We start from the raw sequence: 22,947 nt of genomic DNA, 5'->3' as shown, positions 1-22,947 counted from the left end.
AAACTTGTTAACATAAAAACACCAAAGTGCTTAGAATAGCTTCAAATCGCATTTGGAGACGTTTTAGACCATTTTGTGATTTTCGAAAAAACTTGTTAACATAAAAACACCAAAGTGCTTAGAATAGCTTCAAATCGCATTTGGAGACGTTTTAGACCATTTTGTGATTTTCGAAAAAACTTGTTAACATAAAAACACCAAAGTGCTTAGAATTGCTTCAAATCGCATTTGGAGACGTTTTAGACCATTTTGTGATTTTCTAAAAAAGTTGTTAACATAAAAACATCAAAGTTCTTAAAATCACATTAGAAACCGTTTTAGACCATTTTGAGTATTTCGATAAAACTTTTCACACAAAAACATCAAAGAACACAAAATAGTATTTAAAAACGTTTTTGACCATTTTGAGCATTTTGACAAAAATTATTCACACAAAACAGCAAAGTGTACAGAATAGCTTCAAATCGCATTTGGAGACGTTTTAGACCATTTTGTGATTTTCGAAAAACTTGTTAACATAAAAACATCAAAGTGTACAGAATAGCTTCAAATCGCATTTTGAGACATTATAGACATTTTTTGATTTTCGAAAAAACTTGTAAACATAAAAACACCAAAGTGCTTAGAAAAGCTTCAAATCGCATTTGGAGACATTTTAGACCATTTTGTGATTTTCGAAAAAACTTGTTAACATAAAAACACAAAAGTGCTTAGAATAGCTTCAAATCGCATTTGGAGACGTTTTAGACCATTTTGTGATTTTCGAAAAAACTTGTTCACATAAAAACACAAAATTGCTTAGAATAGCTTCAAATCGCATTTGAAGACGTTTTACACCATTTTGTGATTTTCGAAAAAACTTGTTAACATAAAAACACCAAAGTGCTTAGAATAGCTTCAAATCACATTTGGAGACGTTTTAGACCATTTTGTGATTTTCGAAAAAACTTGTTAACATAAAAACACCAAAGTGCTTAGAATAGCTTCAAATCGTATTTGGAGCCGTTTTAGACCATTTTGTGATTTTCGAAAAAACTTGTAAACATAAAAACACCAAAGTGCTTAGAAAAGCTTCAAATCGCATTTGGAGACATTTTAGACCATTTTGTGATTTTCGAAATAAATTACCATAAAAACACCAAAGTGCTTAGAATAGCTTCAAATCGCATTTGGAGCCGTTTTAGACCATTTTGTGATTTTCGAAAAAACTTGTAAACATAAAAACACCAAAGTGCTTAGAAAAGCTTCAAATCGCATTTGGAGACATTTTAGACCATTTTGTGATTTTCGAAATAAATTACCATAAAAACACCAAAGTGCTTAGAATAGCTTCAAATCGCATTTGGAGACGTTTTAGACCATTTTGTGATTTTCGAAAAAACGTGTTAACATAAAAACATCAAAGTGTACAGAATAGCTTCAAATCGCATTTTGAGACATTTTAGACCCTTTTGTGATTTTCGAAAAAAACTTGGTTACACAAAAACACCAAAGTGCTTAAAATAGCTTCAAATCGCATTTGGAGACGTTTTAGACCAATTTGTGATTTTCGAAAAAACTTGTTAACATAAAAACACCAAAGTGTTTAGAATAGCTTCAAATCACATTTGTAGACGTTTTAGACCATTTTGTGATTTTTGAAAAAAACTTGTTAACATAAAAACACCAAAGTGCTTAAAATCACATTAGAAACCGTTTTAGACCATTTTGAGCATTTCGATAAAACTTTTCACACAAAAACATCAAAGAACACAAAATAGCTTAATATAGTATTTAAAAACGTTTTTGACCATTTTGAGCATTTTAACAAAAATTATTCACACAAAACAGCAAAGTGTACAGAATAGCTTCAAATCGCATTTGGAGACGTTTTAGACCATTTTGTGATTTTCGAAAAAACTTGTTAACATAAAAACACCAAAGTGCTTAGAATACCTTAAAATCGCATTTGGAGACGTTTTATACCATTTTGTGATTTTCGAAAAAACTTGTTAACATAAAAACACCAAAGTGCTTAGAATAGCTTCAAATCGCATTTGGAGACGTTTTAGAGCATTTTGTGATTTTCGAAAAAACTTGTTAACATAAAAACATCAAAGTGTACAGAATAGCTTCAAATCGCTTTTTGAGACATTATAGACCCTTTTGTGAATTTCGAAAAAATTTGGTTCCACAAAAACACCAAAGTGCTTAAAATAGCTTCAAATCCCATTTGGAGACGTTTTAGACCATTTTGTGATTTTCGAAAAAACTTGTTAACATAAAAACACCAAAGTGCTTAGAATAGCTTCAAATCGCATTTGGAGACGTTTTACACCATTTTGTGATTTTCGAAAAAACTTCTTAACATAAAAACACCAAAGTGCTTAGAATAGCTTCAAATCGCATTTGGAGACGTTTTAGACCATTTTGTGACTTTCGAAAAAACTTGTTAACATAAAAACATCAAAGTGTACAGAATAGCTTCAAATCGCATTTTGAGACATTTTAGACCCTTTTGTGATTTTCGAAAAAACTTGGTTACACAAAAACACCAAATTGCTTAGAATAGCTTCAAATCGCATTTGGAGACGTTTTAGACCCTTTTGTGATTTTCGAAAAAACTTGTTAACATAAAAACACCAAAGTGCTAAGAATAGCTTGAAATCGCATTTGGAGACATTTTAGACCATTTTGTGATTTTCGAAATAACTCGTTACCATAAAAACACCAAAGTGCTTATAATTGCTTCAAATCGCATTTGGAGACGTTTTAGACCATTTTGTGATTTTCGAAAAAACTCGTTAACATAAAAACATCAAAGTGCTTAAAATACCTTAAAATCGCATTTGGAGACGTTTTATACCATTTTGTGATTTTCGAAAAAACTTGTTAACATAAAAACACCAAAGTGCTTAGAATAGCTTCAAATCGCATTTTGGAGACGTTTTAGACAATTTTGTGACTTTCGAAAAAACTTGTTAACATAAAAACATCAAAGTGTACAGAATAGCTTCAAATCGCATTTTGAGACATTTTAGACCCTTTTGTGATTTTCGAAAAAATTTGGTTACACAAAAACACCAAAGTGCTTAAAATAGCTTCAAATCGTATTTGGAGACGTTTTAGACCAATTTGTGATTTTCGAAAAAACTTGTTAACATAAAAACACCAAAGTGTTTAGAATAGCTTCAAATCACATTTGGAGACGTTTTAGACCATTTTGTGATTTTCGAAAAAACTTGTTAACATAAAAACACCAAAGTGCTTAAAATCACATTAGAAACCGTTTTAGACCATTTTGAGCATTTCGATAAAACTTTTCACACAAAAACATCAAAGAGCACAAAATAGCTTAATATCGTATTTAAAACGTTTTTGACAATTTTGAGCATTTCGACAAAAATTATTCACACAAAACAGCAAAGTGTACAGAATAGCTTCAAATCGAATTTGGAGACGTTTTAGACCATTTTGTGATTTTCGAAAAAACTTGGTTACACAAAAACACCAAAGTGCTTAAAATAGCTTCAAATCGCATTTGGAGACGTTTTAGACCATTTTGTGATTTTCGAAAAAACTTGTTAACATAAAAACACCAAAGTGCTTAGAATTTCTTAAAATCGCATTTGGAGACGTTTTAGACCATTTTGTGATTTTCGAAATAACTCGTTACCATAAAAACACCAAAGTGCTTATAATTGCTTCAAATCGCATTTGGAGACGTTTTAGACCATTTTGTGATTTTCTAAAAAAGTTGTTAACATAAAAACATCAAAGTGCTTAAAATCACATTAGAAACCGTTTTAGACCATTTTGAGCATTTCGATAAAACCTTTTCACACAAAACATCAAAGTGTACAGAATAGCTTCAAATCGCATTTGAAGACGTTTTAGACCATTTTGTGATTTTCGAAAAAACTTGTTAACATAAAAACACCAAAGTGCTTAGAATAGCTTCAAATCGCATTTGGAGACGTTTTAGACCATTTTGTGATTTTCGAAAAAACTTGTTAACATAAAAACATCAAAGAGCACAAAATAGCTTAATATAGTATTTAAAAACGTTTTTGACCATTTTGAGCATTTTGACAAAAATTATTCACACTAAACAGCAAAGTGTACAGAATAGCTTCAAATCGCATTTGGAGACGTTTTAGACCATTTTGTGATTTTCGAAAAAACTTGTTAACATAAAAACATCAAAGTGTACAGAATAGCTTCAAATCGCTTTTTGAGACATTATAGACCCTTTTGTGATTTTCGAAAAAACTTGGTTCCACAAAAACACCAAAGTGCTTAAAATAGCTTCAAATCGCATTTGGAGACGTTTTAGACCATTTTGTGACTTTCGAAAAACTTGTTAACATAAAAACATCAAAGTGTACAGAATAGCTTCAAATCGCATTTTGAGACATTTTAGACCATTTTGTGATTTTCGAAAAAACTTGTTAACATAAAAACACAAAAGTGCTTAGAATAGCTTAAAATCGCATTTGGAAACGTTTTATACCATTTTGTGATTTTCGAAAAAACTTGTTAACATAAAAACACCAAAGTGCTTAGAATAGCTTCAAATCGCATTTGGAGACGTTTTAGACCATTTTGTGATTTTCGAAAAAACTCGTTAACATAAAAACATCAAAGTGCTTAAAATACCTTAAAATCGCATTTGGAGACGTTTTATACCATTTTGTGATTTTCGAAAAAACTTGTTAACATAAAAACACCAAAGTCCTTAGAATAGCTTCAAATCGCATTTTGGAGACGTTTTAGACCATTTTGTGATTTTCGAAAAAATTGTTAACATAAAAAACACCAAAGTGCTTAGAATTGCTTCAAATCGCATTTGGAGACGTTTTAGACCATTTTGTAATTTTCTAAAAAAGTTGTTAACATAAAAACACCAAAGTGCTAAGAATAGCTTGAAATCGCATTTGGAGACATTTTAGACCATTTTGTGATTTTCGAAAAAACTCGTTAACATAAAAACATCAAAGTGCTTAAAATCACATTAGAAACCGTTTTAGACCATTTTGAGCATTTCGATAAAACTTTTCACACAAAAACATCAAAGAGCACAAAATAGCTTAATATCGTTTTTAAAAACGTTTTTGACCATTTTGAGCATTTCGACAAAAATTATTCACACAAAACAGCAAAGTGTACAGAATAGCTTCAAATCGCATTTGGAGACGTTTTAGACCATTTTGTGATTTTCGAAAAAACTTGTTAACATAAAAACACCAAAGTGCTTAGAATAGCTTCAAATCGCATTTGTAGACGTTTTAGACCATTTTGTGATTTTCGAAAAAACTTGTTAACATAAAAACACCAAAGTGCTTAGAATACCTTAAAATCGCATTTGGAGAGGTTTTATACCATTTTGTGATTTTCGAAAAAACTTGTTAACATAAAAACACCAAAGTGCTTAGAATTGCTTCAAATCGCATTTGGAGACGTTTTAGACCATTTTGTGATTTTCTAAAAAAGTTGTTAACATAAAAACATCAAAGTTCTTAAAATCATTTCATTAGAAACCGTTTTAGACCATTTTGAGCATTTCGATAAAACTTTTCACACAAAAACATCAAAGAACACAAAATAGCTTAATATAGTATTTAAAAACGTTTTTGACCATTTTGAGCATTTTGACAAAATTATTCACACAAAACAGCAAAGTGTACAGAATAGCTTCAAATCGCATTTGGAGACGTTTTAGACCATTTTGTGATTTTCGAAAAAACTTGTAAACATAAAAACACCAAAGTGCTTAGAAAATCTTCAAATCGCATTTGGAGACGTTTTATACCATTTTGTGATTTTCGAAAAAACTTGTTAACATAAAAACACCAAAGTGCTTAGAATAGCTTCAAATCGCATTTGTAGACGTTTTAGACCATTTTGTGATTTTCGAAAAAACTTGTTAACATAAAAACACCAAAGTGCTTAGAATACCTTAAAATCGCATTTGGAGACATTTTAGACCATTTTGTGATTTTCGAAAAAACTTGTTAACATAAAAACACAAAAGTGCTTAGAATAGCTTCAAATCGCATTTGGAGACGTTTTAGACCATTTTGTGATTTTCGAAAAAACTTGTTAACATAAAAACACCAAATTGCTTAGAATAGCTTCAAATCGCATTTGGAGACGTTTTACACCATTTTGTAATTTTCTAAAAAAGTTGTTAACATAAAAACATCAAAGTGCTTAAAATCACATTAGAAACCGTTTTAGACCATTTTGAGCATTTCGATAAAACTTTTCACACAAAAACATCAAAGAGCACAAAATAGCTTAATATCGTATTTAAAAACGTTTTTGACCATTTTGAGCATTTCGACAAAAATTATTCTCACAAAACAGCAAAGTGTACAGAATAGCTTCAAATCGCATTTGGAGACGTTTTAGACCATTTTGTGATTTTCGAAAAAACTTGTTAACATAAAAACACCAAAGTGCTTAGAATAGCTTAAAATCGCATTTTGTGACATTTTCGACCATTTTGTGATTTTCGAAAAAAATTATTCACACAAAACAGCAAAGTGTACAGAATAGCTTCAAATCGCATTTTGTGACATTTTCGACCATTTTGTGATTTTCGAAAAAACTTGTTAACATAAAAACACAAAAGTGCTTAGAATAGCTTCAAATCGCATTTGGAGACGTTTTAGACCATTTTGTGATTTTCGAAAAAACTTGTAAACATAAAAACACCAAAGTGCTTAGAAAAGCTTCAAATCACATTTGGAGACATTTTAGACCATTTTGTGATTTTCGAAAAAACTTGTTAACATAAAAACACCAAAGTGCTTAGAATAGTTTAAAATCGCATTTGGAGATGTTTTAGACAATTTTGTGATTTTCGAAATAAATTACCATAAAAACACCAAAGTGCTTCAAATCGCATTTGGCGACGTTTTAGACCATTTTGTGATTTTCGAAAAAACTTGTAAACATAAAAACACCAAAGTGCTAAGAATAGCTTGAAATCGCATTTGGAGACATTTTAGACCATTTTGTGATTTTCGAAAAAACTCGTTAACATAAAAACATCAAAGTGCTTAAAATCACATTAGAAACCGTTTTAGATCATTTTGAGCATTTCGATAAAACTTTTCACACAAAAACATCAAAGAGCACAAAATAGCTTAATATCGTTTTTAAAAACGTTTTTGACCATTTTGAGCATTTCGACAAAAAATTATTCACACAAAACAGCAAAGTGTACAGAATAGCTTCAAATCGCATTTGGAGACGTTTTAGACCATTTTGTGATTTTCGAAAAAACTTGTTAACATAAAAACACCAAAGTGCTTAGAATAGCTTCAAATCGCATTTGGAGCCGTTTTAGACCATTTTGTGATTTTCGAAAAAAACTTGTAAACATAAAAACACCAAAGTGCTTAGAAAAGCTTTAAATCGCATTTGGAGACATTTTAGACCATTTTGTGATATTCAAAAAAACTCGTTACCATAAAAACACCAAAGTGCTTAGAATTGCTTCAAATCGCATTTGGAGACGTTTTAGACCATTTTGTGATTTTCTAAAAAAGTTGTTAACATAAAAACATCAAAGTGCTTAAAATCACATTAGAAACCGTTTTAGACCATTTTGTGATTTTCTAAAAAAGTTGTTAACATAAAAACACCAAAGTGCTTAGAATAGCTTTAAATCGAATTTGGAGACGTTTTAGACCATTTTGTGATTTTCGAAAAAACTCCTAAACATAAAAACACCAAAGTAAGCTTAGAAAAGCTTCAAATCGCATTTGGAGACGTTTTAGACCATTTTGTGATTTTCGAAAAAACTTGTTAACATAAAAACACCAAATTGCTTAGAATAGCTTAAAATCGCATTTGGAGACGTTTTAGACCATTTTGTGATTTTCGAAAAAACTTGTTAACATAAAAACACCAAAGTGCTAAGAATAGCTTGAAATCGCATTTGGAGACATTTTAGACCATTTTGTGATTTTCGAAAAAATTCGTTAACATAAAAACATCAAAGTGCTTAAAATCACATTAGAAACCGTTTTAGAACATTTGGAGCATTTCGATAAAACTTTTCACACAAAAACATCAAAGAGCACAAAATAGCTTAATATCGTATTTAAAAACGTTTTTGACCATTTTGAGCATTTCGACAAAAATTATTCACAAAAAACAGTAAAGTGTACAGAATAGCTTCAAATCGCATTTGGAGACGTTTTAGAGCATTTTGTGATTTTCGAAAAAACTTGTTAACATAAAAACACCAAAGTGCTTAGAATAGCTTCAAATCGCATTTGGAGACGTTTTAGACCATTTTGTGACTTTCGAAAAACTTGTTAACATAAAAACATCAAAGTGTACAGAATAGCTTCAAATCGCATTTTGAGACATTTTAGACCCTTTTGTGATTTTCGAAAAAACTTGGTTACACAAAAACACCAAAGTGCTTAAAATAGCTTCAAATCGCATTTGGAGCCGTTTTAGACCATTTTGTGATTTTCGAAAAAACTTGTAAACATAAAAACACCAAAGTGCTTAGAAAAGCTTCAAATCGCATTTGGAGACATTTTAGACCATTTTGTGATTTTCGAAAAAACTTGTTAACATAAAAACACCAAAGTGCTTAGAATAGCTTCAAATCGCATTTGGAGCCGTTTTAGACCATTTTGTGATTTTCGAAAAAAACTTGTAAACATAAAAACACCAAAGTGCTTAGAAAAGCTTCAAATCGCATTTGGAGACATTTTAGACCATTTTGTGATATTCAAAAAAACTCGTTACCATAAAAACACCAAAGTGCTTAGAATTGCTTCAAATCGCATTTGGAGACGTTTTAGACCATTTTGTGATTTTCTAAAAAAGTTGTTAACATAAAAACATCAAAGTGCTTAAAATCACATTAGAAACCGTTTTAGACCATTTTGTGATTTTCTAAAAAAGTTGTTAACATAAAAACACCAAAGTGCTTAGAATAGCTTCAAATCGAATTTGGAGACGTTTTAGACCATTTTGTGATTTTCGAAAAAACTCCTAAACATAAAAACACCAAAGTAAGCTTAGAAAAGCTTCAAATCGCATTTGGAGACGTTTTAGACCATTTTGTGATTTTCGAAAAAACTTGTTAACATAAAACACCAAAGTGCTAAGAATAGCTTGAAATCGCATTTGGAGACATTTTAGACCATTTTGTGATTTTCGAAAAAATTCGTTAACATAAAAACATCAAAGTGCTTAAAATCACATTAGAAACCGTTTTAGAACATTTTAAGCATTTCGATAAAACTTTTCACACAAAAACATCAAAGAGCACAAAATAGCTTAATATCGTATTTGAAAACGTTTTTGACCATTTTGAGCATTTCGACAAAAATTATTCAGAAAAAACAGTAAAGTGTACAGAATAGCTTCAAATCGCATTTGGAGACGTTTTAGACCATTTTGTGATTTTCGAAAAAACTTGTTAACATAAAAACACCAAATTGCTTAGAATAGCTTAAAATCGCATTTGGAGACGTTTTACACCATTTTGTGATTTTCAAAAAAACTTGTTAACATAAAAACACCAAAGTGCTTACAATAGCTTCAAATCGCATTTGGAGACGTTTTACACCATTTTGTGATTTTCGAAAAAACTTGTTAACATAAAAACACCAAAGTGCTTAGAATAGCTTCAAATCGCATTTGGAGACGTTTTAGACTATTTTTGTGATTTTCGAAAAAACTTGTTAACATAAAAACACCAAAGTGCTTAGAATAGCTTAAAATCGCATTTGGAGATGTTTTAGACCATTTTGTGATTTTCGAAATAAATTACCATAAAAACACCAAAGTGCTTAGAATAGCTTCAAATCGCATTTGGAGACGTTTTAGACCATTTTGTAATTTTCTAAAAAAGTTGTTAACATAAAAACATCAAAGTGCTTAAAATCACATTAGAAACCGTTTTAGACCATTTTGAGCATTTCGAAAAAACTTTTCACACAAAAACATCAAAGAACACAAAATAGCTTAATATAGTTTTTAAAAATGTTTTTGACCATTTTGAGCATTTTGACAAAAATTATTCACACAAAACAGCAAAGTGTACAGAATAGCTTCAAATCGCATTTGGAGACGTTTTAGACCATTTTGTGATTTTCGAAAAAAACTTGTAAACATAAAAACACCAAAGTGCTTAGAAAAGCTTCAAATCGCATTTGGAGACATTTTAGACCATTTTGTGATTTTCGAAAAAACTTGTTAACATAAAAACACAAAAGTGCTTAGAATAGCTTCAGATCGCATTTGGAGACGTTTTAGACCATTTTGTGATTTTCGAAAAAACTTGTTAACATAAAAACACCAAATTGCTTAGAATAGCTTCAAATCGCATTTGGAGACGTTTTACACCATTTTGTAATTTTCTAAAAAAGTTCTTAACATAAAAACATCAAAGTGCTTAAAATCACATTAGAAACCGTTTTAGACCATTTTGAGCATTTCGATAAAACTTTTCACACAAAAACATCAAAGAGCACAAAATAGCTTAATATAGTATTTAAAAACGTTTTTGACCATTTTGAGCATTTTGACAAAAATTATTCACACAAAACAGCAAAGTGCTTAAAATAGCTTCAAATCGCATTTGGAGCCGTTTTAGACCATTTTGTGATTTTCGAAAAAACTTGTAAACATAAAAACACCAAAGTGCTTAGAAAAGCTTCAAATCGCATTTGGAGACATTTTAGACCATTTTGTGATATTCAAAAAAACTCGTTAAAAACGCCAAACACCAAAGTGCTTAGAATTGCTTCAAATCGCATTTGGAGACGTTTTAGACCATTTTGTGATTTTCTAAAAAAGTTGTTAACATAAAAACATCAAAGTGCTTAAAATCACATTAGAAACCGTTTTAGACCATTTTGAGCATTTCGATAAAACTTTTCACACAAAAACATCAAAGAGCACAAAATAGCTTAATATCGTATTTAAAAACGTTTTTGACCATTTTGAGCATTTCGACAAAAATTATTCACACAAAACAGCAAAGTGTACAGAATAGCTTCAAATCGCATTTGGAGACGTTTTAGACCATTTTGTGATTTTCGAAAAAACTTGTTAACATGAAAACACCAAAGTGCTTAGAAAAGCTTCAAATCGCATTTGGAGACATTTTAGACCATTTTGTGATATTCAAAAAAACTCGTTACCATAAAAACACCAAAGTGCTTAGAATTGCTTCAAATCGTATTTGGAGACGTTTTAGACCATTTTGTGATTTTCTAAAAAAGTTGTTAACATAAAAACATCAAAGTGTACAGAATAGCTTCAAATCGCATTTTGAGACATTTTAGACCCTTTTGTGATTTTCGAAAAAACTTGGTTACACAAAAACACCAAAGTGCTTAAAATAGCTTCAAATCGCATTTGGAGACGTTTTATACCATTTTGTGATTTTCGAAAAAACTTGTTAACATAAAAACACCAAAGTGCTTAGAATAGCTTCAAATCGCATTTGTAGACTTTTTAGACCATTTTGTGATTTTCGAAAAAACTTGTTAACATAAAAACACCAAAGTGCTTAGAATACCTTAAAATCGCATTTGGAGACATTTTAGACCATTTTGTGATTTTCGAAAAAACTTGTTAACATAAAAACACCAAATTGCTTAGAATAGCTTAAAATCGCATTTGGAGACGTTTTATACCATTTTGTGATTTTCGAAAAAACTTGTTAACATAAAAACACCAAAGTGCTAAGAATAGCTTGAAATCGCATTTGGAGACATTTTAGACCATTTTGTGATTTTCGAAAAAACTCGTTAACATAAAAACATCAAAGTGCTTAAAATCACATTAGAAACCGTTTTAGACCATTTTGAGCATTTCGATAAAACTTTTCACACAAAAACATCAAAGAGCACAAAATAGCTTAATATCGTTTTTAAAAACGTTTTTGACCATTTTGAGCATTTCGACAAAAAATTATTCACACAAAACAGCAAAGTGTACAGAATAGCTTCAAATCGCATTTGGAGACGTTTTAGACCATTTTGTGATTTTCGAAAAAACTTGTTAACATAAAAACACCAAAGTGCTTAGAATAGCTTCAAATCGCATTTGGAGCCGTTTTAGACCATTTTGTGATTTTCGAAAAAAACTTGTAAACATAAAAACACCAAAGTGCTTAGAAAAGCTTCAAATCGCATTTGGAGACATTTTAGACCATTTTGTGATATTCAAAAAAACTCGTTACCATAAAAACACCAAAGTGCTTAGAATTGCTTCAAATCGCATTTGGAGACGTTTTAGACCATTTTGTGATTTTCTAAAAAAGTTGTTAACATAAAAACATCAAAGTGCTTAAAATCACATTAGAAACCGTTTTAGACCATTTTGTGATTTTCTAAAAAAGTTGTTAACATAAAAACACCAAAGTGCTTAGAATAGCTTCAAATCGAATTTGGAGACGTTTTAGACCATTTTGTGATTTTCGAAAAAACTCCTAAACATAAAAACACCAAAGTAAGCTTAGAAAAGCTTCAAATCGCATTTGGAGACGTTTTAGACCATTTTGTGATTTTCGAAAAAACTTGTTAACATAAAAACACCAAATTGCTTAGAATAGCTTAAAATCGCATTTGGAGACGTTTTAGACCATTTTGTGATTTTCGAAAAAACTTGTTAACATAAAAACACCAAAGTGCTAAGAATAGCTTGAAATCGCATTTGGAGACATTTTAGACCATTTTGTGATTTTCGAAAAAATTCGTTAACATAAAAACATCAAAGTGCTTAAAATCACATTAGAAACCGTTTTAGAACATTTGGAGCATTTCGATAAAACTTTTCACACAAAAACATCAAAGAGCACAAAATAGCTTAATATCGTATTTAAAAACGTTTTTGACCATTTTGAGCATTTCGACAAAAATTATTCACAAAAAACAGTAAAGTGTACAGAATAGCTTCAAATCGCATTTGGAGACGTTTTAGAGCATTTTGTGATTTTCGAAAAAACTTGTTAACATAAAAACACCAAAGTGCTTAGAATAGCTTCAAATCGCATTTGGAGACGTTTTAGACCATTTTGTGACTTTCGAAAAACTTGTTAACATAAAAACATCAAAGTGTACAGAATAGCTTCAAATCGCATTTTGAGACATTTTAGACCCTTTTGTGATTTTCGAAAAAACTTGGTTACACAAAAACACCAAAGTGCTTAAAATAGCTTCAAATCGCATTTGGAGCCGTTTTAGACCATTTTGTGATTTTCGAAAAAACTTGTAAACATAAAAACACCAAAGTGCTTAGAAAAGCTTCAAATCGCATTTGGAGACATTTTAGACCATTTTGTGATTTTCGAAAAAACTTGTTAACATAAAAACACCAAAGTGCTTAGAATAGCTTCAAATCGCATTTGGAGCCGTTTTAGACCATTTTGTGATTTTCGAAAAAAACTTGTAAACATAAAAACACCAAAGTGCTTAGAAAAGCTTCAAATCGCATTTGGAGACATTTTAGACCATTTTGTGATATTCAAAAAAACTCGTTACCATAAAAACACCAAAGTGCTTAGAATTGCTTCAAATCGCATTTGGAGACGTTTTAGACCATTTTGTGATTTTCTAAAAAAGTTGTTAACATAAAAACATCAAAGTGCTTAAAATCACATTAGAAACCGTTTTAGACCATTTTGTGATTTTCTAAAAAAGTTGTTAACATAAAAACACCAAAGTGCTTAGAATAGCTTCAAATCGAATTTGGAGACGTTTTAGACCATTTTGTGATTTTCGAAAAAACTCCTAAACATAAAAACACCAAAGTAAGCTTAGAAAAGCTTCAAATCGCATTTGGAGACGTTTTAGACCATTTTGTGATTTTCGAAAAAACTTGTTAACATAAAACACCAAAGTGCTAAGAATAGCTTGAAATCGCATTTGGAGACATTTTAGACCATTTTGTGATTTTCGAAAAAATTCGTTAACATAAAAACATCAAAGTGCTTAAAATCACATTAGAAACCGTTTTAGAACATTTTAAGCATTTCGATAAAACTTTTCACACAAAAACATCAAAGAGCACAAAATAGCTTAATATCGTATTTGAAAACGTTTTTGACCATTTTGAGCATTTCGACAAAAATTATTCAGAAAAAACAGTAAAGTGTACAGAATAGCTTCAAATCGCATTTGGAGACGTTTTAGACCATTTTGTGATTTTCGAAAAAACTTGTTAACATAAAAACACCAAATTGCTTAGAATAGCTTAAAATCGCATTTGGAGACGTTTTACACCATTTTGTGATTTTCAAAAAAACTTGTTAACATAAAAACACCAAAGTGCTTACAATAGCTTCAAATCGCATTTGGAGACGTTTTACACCATTTTGTGATTTTCGAAAAAACTTGTTAACATAAAAACACCAAAGTGCTTAGAATAGCTTCAAATCGCATTTGGAGACGTTTTAGACTATTTTTGTGATTTTCGAAAAAACTTGTTAACATAAAAACACCAAAGTGCTTAGAATAGCTTAAAATCGCATTTGGAGATGTTTTAGACCATTTTGTGATTTTCGAAATAAATTACCATAAAAACACCAAAGTGCTTAGAATAGCTTCAAATCGCATTTGGAGACGTTTTAGACCATTTTGTAATTTTCTAAAAAAGTTGTTAACATAAAAACATCAAAGTGCTTAAAATCACATTAGAAACCGTTTTAGACCATTTTGAGCATTTCGAAAAAACTTTTCACACAAAAACATCAAAGAACACAAAATAGCTTAATATAGTTTTTAAAAATGTTTTTGACCATTTTGAGCATTTTGACAAAAATTATTCACACAAAACAGCAAAGTGTACAGAATAGCTTCAAATCGCATTTGGAGACGTTTTAGACCATTTTGTGATTTTCGAAAAAAACTTGTAAACATAAAAACACCAAAGTGCTTAGAAAAGCTTCAAATCGCATTTGGAGACATTTTAGACCATTTTGTGATTTTCGAAAAAACTTGTTAACATAAAAACACAAAAGTGCTTAGAATAGCTTCAGATCGCATTTGGAGACGTTTTAGACCATTTTGTGATTTTCGAAAAAACTTGTTAACATAAAAACACCAAATTGCTTAGAATAGCTTCAAATCGCATTTGGAGACGTTTTACACCATTTTGTAATTTTCTAAAAAAGTTCTTAACATAAAAACATCAAAGTGCTTAAAATCACATTAGAAACCGTTTTAGACCATTTTGAGCATTTCGATAAAACTTTTCACACAAAAACATCAAAGAGCACAAAATAGCTTAATATAGTATTTAAAAACGTTTTTGACCATTTTGAGCATTTTGACAAAAATTATTCACACAAAACAGCAAAGTGCTTAAAATAGCTTCAAATCGCATTTGGAGCCGTTTTAGACCATTTTGTGATTTTCGAAAAAACTTGTAAACATAAAAACACCAAAGTGCTTAGAAAAGCTTCAAATCGCATTTGGAGACATTTTAGACCATTTTGTGATATTCAAAAAAACTCGTTAAAAACGCCAAACACCAAAGTGCTTAGAATTGCTTCAAATCGCATTTGGAGACGTTTTAGACCATTTTGTGATTTTCTAAAAAAGTTGTTAACATAAAAACATCAAAGTGCTTAAAATCACATTAGAAACCGTTTTAGACCATTTTGAGCATTTCGATAAAACTTTTCACACAAAAACATCAAAGAGCACAAAATAGCTTAATATCGTATTTAAAAACGTTTTTGACCATTTTGAGCATTTCGACAAAAATTATTCACACAAAACAGCAAAGTGTACAGAATAGCTTCAAATCGCATTTGGAGACGTTTTAGACCATTTTGTGATTTTCGAAAAAACTTGTTAACATGAAAACACCAAAGTGCTTAGAAAAGCTTCAAATCGCATTTGGAGACATTTTAGACCATTTTGTGATATTCAAAAAAACTCGTTACCATAAAAACACCAAAGTGCTTAGAATTGCTTCAAATCGTATTTGGAGACGTTTTAGACCATTTTGTGATTTTCTAAAAAAGTTGTTAACATAAAAACATCAAAGTGTACAGAATAGCTTCAAATCGCATTTTGAGACATTTTAGACCCTTTTGTGATTTTCGAAAAAACTTGGTTACACAAAAACACCAAAGTGCTTAAAATAGCTTCAAATCGCATTTGGAGACGTTTTATACCATTTTGTGATTTTCGAAAAAACTTGTTAACATAAAAACACCAAAGTGCTTAGAATAGCTTCAAATCGCATTTGTAGACTTTTTAGACCATTTTGTGATTTTCGAAAAAACTTGTTAACATAAAAACACCAAAGTGCTTAGAATACCTTAAAATCGCATTTGGAGACATTTTAGACAATTTTGTGATTTTCGAAAAAACTTGTTAACATAAAAACACAAAAGTGCTTAGAATAGCTTCAAATCGCATTTGGAGACGTTTTAGACCATTTTGTGATTTTCGAAAAAACTTGTTAACATAAAAACACCAAATTGCTTAGAATAGCTTCAAATCGCATTTGGAGACGTTTTACACCATTTTGTAATTTTCTAAAAAAGTTGTTAACATAAAAACATCAAAGTGCTTAAAATCACATTAGAAACCGTTTTAGACCATTTTGAGCATTTCGATAAAACTTTTCACAAAAAAACATCACAGAGCAAAAAATAGCTTAATATCGTATTTAAAAACGTTTTTGACCATTTTGAGCATTTCGACAAAAATTATTCTCACAAAACAGCAAAGTGTACAGAATAGCTTCAAATCGCATTTGGAGACGTTTTAGACCATTTTGTGATTTTCGAAAAAACTTGTTAACATAAAAACACCAAATTGCTTAGAATAGCTTAAAATCGTATTTGGAGACGTTTTACACCATTTTGTGATTTTCGAAAAAACTTGTTAACATAAAAACACCAAAGTGCTTAGAATAGCTTCAAATCGCATTTGGAGACGTTTTACACCATTTTGTGATTTTCGAAAAAACTTGTTAACATAAAAACACCAAAGTGCTTATAATAGCTTCAAATCGCATTTGGAGACGTTTTAGACCATTTTGTGACTTTCGAAAAAACTTGTTAACAATAAAACATCAAAGTGTACAGAATAGCTTCAAATCGCATTTTGAGACATTTTAGACCCTTTTGTGATTTTCGAAAAAACTTGGTTACACAAAAACACCAAAGTGCTTAAAATAGCTTCAAATCGCATTTGGAGACGTTTTAGACCAATTTGTGATTTTCGAAAAAACTTGTTAACATAAAAACACCAAAGTGTTTAGAATAGCTTCAAATCACATTTGGAGCACAGCTGTTTCAACTAGTGTTAAGATATAAGAAAAAGTCAAGCGCCCTCAGTGTTAGCAGACGAGGCTCCCCCCGAGTCGCGCGGACATATAATTTTTGTTTACAAACCATTATTTCGCGAACGCCAAATTAAATTTTGCTATCGTGAGTTTTTATGTAGTAAAAACATTTTATACAAAACTAAACGATTAAAAAAAGTGTATGTTCAATTAAAAAATAAATATTTTATTGTTTCTTTACTATAAATTAATAAATAAACGACGATATTGTCCATTTTACTGAAATACTCTCCCGCACATAAACCAGGAAGTTGAGATAAACTGTGTAATGAAATAGTAAACAATCGTAAGTAGAAAATATCATTGTATTCTTTACTTTTTTTTTGGATATAATTCATTTTTTTAGAAAAAGAACGAACTAGAATATAGTCCATCATTATTATATAAACAAAATAATACTAGTTTTGTTAATATAGCCTGGTTCAGTTTTTAGTAAAACTCGCATATTTTGCAACCCTTTTATACATTGTTATTGTTATCGGCGAGAAAACGGTTTGGCGATAGGCTTAGAAAGTGCGTTGACGCCCGCGATGACCGTGACGGTAATGTGGGCCTAGAATGAAGCTAGGCCGAAACATAGAAAATTCGTAATAGTTAAACCTTTAATTACCCTAATCCTAAATGTAATCATTATAACTGTTACCAAATAATTAATGGCATGTGTTTATAATAATAATTATTGCTTTCCTGGTGCATTTCTAGGCTAGCTGGTGTGACTGAGTGACAGTCACAGCCTAGCCCTAGGCTAGGGCCAGGCCTTAATATTAATACATTTGTACAGTATAATAATGGTTTAATATTTTGGCTATTAGATCTCTTGTTTGGATTTGTTTGGACACAAAACTGAAGTACTGTAGATTTAAAAATTGATTTATTTTTAAAGGAAAGTACTGTTGTATCTATTGTTTTTGTAATCAAGATGACATTAGAACCAACAATGTTCCTCAAGCCTGTAGATATCTCAAGGCCTACAAGTCTTTGTAGACCATGGCAGTGATAAAAAAGAAGCAAAACAATATCGCACAGCGTTGTTAGGCCATACATGGTAGACGTTGAATTAAACAGGGTAGGTAAATAATCATAACCACCTCTTTAGAAAGTTTAATACACACTCCAAATAATGAAATGTGTGTTTGTACTTCATATTAAAGAACAATGTTAGTATAAAATAACTGTCAAAACAAACAATTGTTACAGTAATTTATAAATATACCTCTTTTCTTTATTAAATATTTCCTCAATCAACTATTTTTCCAGGTGTCAATATGTTATAATATTCAACATGCGACAGGATGCTGACATCTTGACTGGTAAATTCAAATGTTGTTTCAACTTTACATTGACATTACATAATAACTCAATTGGTCAAGTTGCTCTTTAAATATACATTGTCCATTTGAGCATAGAATTTCAAAATTGTTTATCCTATTTTTATGCATAATAAAGCAAACCTTTGGCTGGAACTTATTTTCCTATGAATTATCCATATATTATCATTATCTGCTACAAGAAATAGTTAACATTTTTAAAATATAATAATGTTGATGCTCATTTTTTATGCAGATTGACATTTATTTGGTTGACCAATATTGTTTAATCTCAGGTGATCATCTAGCAGAAAGAGAAAATCAGAAGCTGCAGCATATCGACATGCTACAAAGTACAATGATTAAAATCCAGTCTTTAGAAGAGAATCTTGAGCATTTAAGAAATGAACTCTCAGTATCACTTGTGACAAAACAGCATAGTAAGATTGCAGAGACTGGCCACAGAATAAATCTAAAAGAACAAGAGGTCAAAGACTTGGTCAGTCCTACATTATACACCTTTAAAATTATGTCTAAAACATGCAATACTATAAAAATTAATGCCATAATTCTTTTATATATTTTATATAGCGAACTACTACAGTATGAACCAAGAGATTTGAAACTGGACCTCTATGTACAAAAATGGACGAGGTATTTAGAAAAAATAAATTCCTCGACAGCAGTACCATGGAAAGAGTTTTGTGGGAAATCATGAAGTCACATCTGACGTTTATTTCACCTGAGATCCAGCATGAAGTAACTAGGCCGGTAACTAAGTGCAGAAAAGTTGAGGAATAGTTTGCTATTTCTCAGTTAATTGTTACAGTATTGCATATTATTATGTACAGTATACTGTATGAATGGTAGTATTTTTTTGTGTTATTGCTAGAACAATCATTTTGTAAATATTTAACAAATGGTATATGAATTCAATTGTAATTGAATTTAATTTTTAGGAAGTTATTTTATTTTAATTTGGTTTATATATATTATTGATTGATAACGGAAATTGATGTTATTTACTGACTTAGACTGTGATTGCATATATAATACAATACAAATATGAAAGAAATATGCATTTATAATTAAATATCTAATGTCACAGTACTCTATAGCTTCTTTCTATTAATATATTACAGATCTTTGACTAAGACATGCTAGGTAGGCTGCTAGCCTTTAACCTGCTAATGATGTAGCCTAGCCTATATATAGTATAGGCCTAGCTAGGCCTGTAACCTGGCCTACTCTGTACTCCTCTCTCCCAATATGAATGATTATTAAAAAAGCTTAGGCCTAGGCTAGGCCTAATTTTTAATTAGGACCAGGAACAAGTAATTAATCAGTTTTATAACAGGTCAACTGTCACTCAGGCCCCCGAATAGACATGTTTACGTGTTAAAAATAAACAGTTATTTTATTTTAATTTGGTTTATATATTAATAATTATTTATTGATAACGGAAATTGATGTTATTTACTGATTTAGATTGTGATTGCATATCAAAATAATAAATATACAATACAAATATGAAAGAAATATGCATTTATGATTAAATATCTAATGTCACAGTACTCTATAGCTTCTTTCTATTAATATATTACAGATCTTTGACTAAGACATGCTAGGTAGGCTGCTAGCCTTTAACCTGCTAATGATGTAGCCTAGCCTATATATAGTATAGGCCTAGCTAGGCCTGTAACCTGGCCTACTCTGTACTCCTCTCTCCCAATATGAATGATTATTAAAAAAGCTTAGGCCTAGGCTAGGCCTAATTTTTAATTAGGACCAGGAACAAGTAATTAATCAGTTTTATAACAGGTCAACTGTCACTCAGGCCCCCGAATAGACATGTTTACGTGTTAAAAATAAACAGTTATTTTATTTTAATTTGGTTTATATATTAATAATTATTTATCGCCGTGGCTAAAGATACGGTACCGTATTCTAACTTCTGTTTACTAAAGGTACGGTAAAATTGGATTACGTCATAATCAGCCAATGGGGTGCTGGTACGTGTGTGACGTCATCGTATAAGGACTTGGGGATTTTTTGTTCATATCGCGTCTGTTGTAGAGAATTCCTATCGGCGGCGCCAGGCTGCGTGGATGTGTGTGCCCTGCAGATGAGGGTTTTATTTTGATTCCAAATGGCCTATTTAGGCCTCTATTTTTTAAAAACTTTGTTTACAATGGTGACCATAAACAACAAGCAAATTCGGACAATAAAGGGGCCCTTAAATACTATGATTTAGACAGCAGTGTAGCCCCAGGGCTGACGAGTCACAGAAATCAGCGCACACATATGCAGCTAGCTGGCCATGCAGCCTGGCATCCGCTTTCCCTACACAAACAAACTCATATAATGAGGTTATACCATAGTACGTAGTAAGTAGGCCTGGGCCTCTTTTAAAACGGTTTTCTGTATTTTAGAATTAAAATCAACATGGCTTTTCAATAATAATAACAGACGTAGGCTACATTTAGTTTTTGTCACACACGACGGCGATAATAGCGATAAATAAAGCATAAAGAAAATGCGGTTGATCACTACACTGTTTTCGCGATATGAAAAAAAATCCACAAAGTCCTTATACGATGACGTCACACAAGTACCAGCACCCCATTGGCTGGTTATGACGTAATGCAATTTTACCGTATCTTTAGTAAACAGAAGTTAGAATACGGTACCGTATCTTTAGCCACAGCGATTATTTATTGATAACGGAAATTGATGTTATTTACTGATTTAGATTGTGATTGCATATCAAAATAATAAATATACAATACAAATATGAAAGAAATATGCATTTATGATTAAATATCTAATGTCACAGTACTCTATAGCTTCTTTCTATTAATATATTACAGATCTTTGACTAAGACATGCTAGGTAGGCTGCTAGCCTTTAACCTGCTAATGATGTAGCCTAGCCTATATATAGTATAGGCCTAGCTAGGCCTGTAACCTGGCCTACTCTGTACTCCTCTCTCCCAATATGAATGATTATTAAAAAAGCTTAGGCCTAGGCTAGGCCTAATTTTTAATTAGGACCAGGAACAAGTAATTGATCAGTTTTATAACAGGTCAACTGTCACTCAGGCCCCCGAATAGACATGTTTACGTGTTAAAAATAAACAGTTATTTTATTTTAATTTGGTTTATATATTAATAATTATTTATTGATAACGGAAATTGATGTTATTTACTGATTTAGATTGTGATTGCATATCAAAATAATAAATATACAATACAAATATGAAAGAAATATGCATTTATGATTAAATATCTAATGTCACAGTACTCTATAGCTTCTTTCTATTAATATATTACAGATCTTTGACTAAGACATGCTAGGTAGGCTTCCAGCCTTTAACCTGCTGATGATGTAGCCTAGCCTATATATAGGCCTAGCTAGGCCTGTAGCCTGGCCTACTCTGTACTCCTCTCCCAATATGAATGATTATTAAAAAAGCTTAGGCCTAGGCCTAATTTTTAATTAGGACCAGGAACAAGTAATTAATCAGGCCCACCGAATATACATGTTTACGTGTTAATAATAAACAGCCATTAGTCTTAGTCTTACACAGCTGGTTTTAACCACGCAATGGGGCCTGGGCATAGCCTATTATAAGCTAGCATAGGAAAAAATCCGGCCAGGCAATATGAATACGATCCTTGTTAAAACATTCAAGGATAACTAAACTATCCAACTAAATCAAAGAATTCAACAGAAAAAATTATTTTTAAACTGATATGGAAAACAACATTTATACCTACTTTTTAAATGTATCACTTGAGAAAAAAACTGGCGTTGGGTGTACAAATTTCAATTGCATTACCTCTTAAAATCCACGTGATAAAACGACGACAACATGTTTTTCACCTTCATCCAGGGTTGTTCTAATGAATATTCATTATTTTTCTGACTTTCGCGGTCTTTATTTGTTTTTATTGGCTATTAAAAAACAGTCGTTTTATGCTTGATTGCTTCCGGGTTCCTCGTGTGGTTTGTATACAATATGTTTTCGGAATCGCTACTCCATAAAACGCTATAAACGTTGGGGGCGCTGCACTTAATTCATATTTTTGGAACAGCTGTGGGAGACGTTTTAGACCATTTTGTGATTTTCGAAAAAACTTGTTAACATAAAAACACCAAAGTGCTTAGAAAAGCTTCAAATCGAATTTGGAGACATTTTAGACCATTTTGTGATATTCAAAAAAACTCGTTACCATAAAAACACCAAAGTGCTTAGAATAGCTTCAAATCGCATTTGGAGACGTTTTACACCATTTTGTAATTT

This window comes from Antedon mediterranea, chromosome 1, assembly GCF_964355755.1.
Source record: "Antedon mediterranea chromosome 1, ecAntMedi1.1, whole genome shotgun sequence".
Taxonomy (NCBI): domain Eukaryota; kingdom Metazoa; phylum Echinodermata; class Crinoidea; order Comatulida; family Antedonidae; genus Antedon; species Antedon mediterranea.
The sequence above is the reverse complement of the archived record's forward strand: the minus strand, read 5'-3'. Positions refer to the sequence as shown.